The sequence below is a fragment of the Octodon degus genome, unplaced genomic scaffold (genome assembly GCF_000260255.1).
Source record: "Octodon degus isolate 3935 unplaced genomic scaffold, OctDeg1.0 scaffold00115, whole genome shotgun sequence".
NCBI classification, from domain to species: Eukaryota; Metazoa; Chordata; class Mammalia; order Rodentia; family Octodontidae; genus Octodon; species Octodon degus.
Window position 1 is genome coordinate 1,875,401 of NW_004524691.1, and position 2,364 is coordinate 1,877,764.

The following is a 2,364-nucleotide window of genomic DNA, read 5'->3' on the forward strand; positions in this document are numbered from 1 at the left end:
CTCCCCAGCCCTGGAAAGGTTTATTTAGCTCACAGTTAGTGGAGGTTTCAGTCAGTCCATACTTAGCTGGTTCCAAGGCAGAGTGGCACATGACAGAGGGCAGCTGTTCAAAGAGAAAGAGAGCTGCAGCAGCTCCAGCAACTAGCTTGCCTCTTTGTCTCCTCCTTACATTGTAATGCAGATTACCTACCCCAGGGCCATGGTGTATCATTCACACTCCCAGGAATCTAAACACAAACCATAACACTTGTATTTGCCAGGGAGGGGCTTATGGCACCCAGTAGTTCTTTTTTTTTGAGACAGGATCTTTCTCTGTAATTCAGGCTGGCTTTGAACTCACTGTGAAGCCCAGGCTGGCCTCAAACTTGAGACCATCCTCCTGCTTTAGCCTCCCAAGGCCTGGAATTACAGGTATGTGTCACCTTTCCAGGCTATCAGTAGATCTTAAAAGAAGTTCTATTTGTAGGATTCCAACATCCATAACTTCCCTCCCACCATTTTTAAACAAGAATATATGTGCTGTAGTTTGAGCACACTTATCAAAAAGCATGTGCAGGGAAACTTCATCATCATGGTAGCTACATTAGGTGGTGGTACCATTCGGTGGTGTTTAGGCCTTGAAGGTTGTACTAATGGATGGATGAATAGATGAAAGCCTTTATCATAGGACTTGGCTCCTTATAAAATGCATTCGGGTTCCTTCTTAGGCAGCAAGAAGGCCCTTGCCAGGTGCTAAGCCCTTGGTCTTAAAGGTTGCAGTTTCCAAAGCCACGAACCAGTACAGATTACCTGGTCTTGGGTATTCTGTTACAGTAGCAAAGAAAGACAAACATGCAAAATGCAAGTTATAAGTACATGCTTACTGAGTGGTGTGTTATGTTTGAGAAAGTAATCTAATTATACTATATACATGGAAGTTATTTCTCTTTAAGACTCATTTTATAAAATATTAGTCTCATTCTTTTTTTTTTTTTTTTCAGAACTGGGGATTGAACTCAGGCCCTTGAGCTTGCCTGGCAAGTGCTTATTCTACTGAGCCATCTCTCCAGCCCCTATAGTCTCATTCTTAATGATTTCCATTTACTTATATTTAAATACTATAAAGCATCATTGTTTGTACTGTCTTATTCCACAGATCTTGATGTCCTTATGATTAAATAATACTGTGTTGTATATGAGCATGTGATTCATAATAATGGAAGACATTATATTTCCATTATTAGTGTGTGTTTTGTTTTTGAATTAAGACCTGATTATGTTGCCCAGGGTGGTCTCAAGTGCTCAAGGATCGTCCTGCCTCAGCTTTTCAAGTAACTTGACTATTAATATGCACTATCATGACAGAGGGTTTGGCTTTTTTTTTTTTGTATTTTTTAGGGAAGGGTCTACAGGGTGTTCAGGGTGTCACTACTAGGTCGGACTTGTAGTGATTCGCCTCCCAAGAGCTGGGATTACAGGCATATGCCACCATGCCCAGTCTCAATCGCCATCTCAGCATGACCCAGGGGCGGGGCTGGCATAGCAGGTCCAGGGATTGAACTCCCACTTTAATCCACTGAGCTATTTGGCTGGGTGGGACAGGGTTATTTTTTGAAACAAAGTATATAGAAGTGTTAGCCAGTTTTTCATTCCTGTGACAAAGTATTTGAGATCAGTAGATATAAGGCAGGAAGGTTTATTTTGGCTCACAATTTCAAATGTTTGAACCCCAAGTTGCTTGACTCCATTGCCTTTGGGAATATGGTGAGGTAGTGCATTGTGGGGAGTGCATACTGGAGGAAGATGTTCACCTATGGTCATTAGGAAGCAGAGAGAGAGACAGGAAGGATAATATTTTATGAGTTTTTTTATAAAATGAATCTTAAAAGAGAAATAACGTCCATGTATATAGTATAATTAGACTACTTTCTCAAAGTACACATCCAAATTAGACACGGCGGTGCACACCTGTAATCCCAGCACTTTGGAGCCTGAGGCAGGAGGATCACCTGGGATTCAAGGCCAGCCTGGGCTATATAACAAGACCCTGTCTCAAAAACAACACCAACCAGTGACCCAAGCTAACTTCCTACCACTAGGCACCAACTCCAAAATGCTTCTCTGCCTTTGGTCTTAGCTTTTAACATGTGGGCCTTTGTGGGACATTTCACATCCAAACTATAGTCTTAGATAAATAAGGTTTGCTTATCCAGAAATTGCAGCTTTTCAATTTGTAGTGTCTACTACTAATAATAACATATACAATTTTTAATCTTATTTTTCTTCTCATGTTAAGTAATTTTTTCCTTCTCTCTGATACTTGTAAGGTTTTTCTTACATTCTATGAGTGTAAATTTTGGTGTGTGTGTGTGTGTGTGTGTGTGT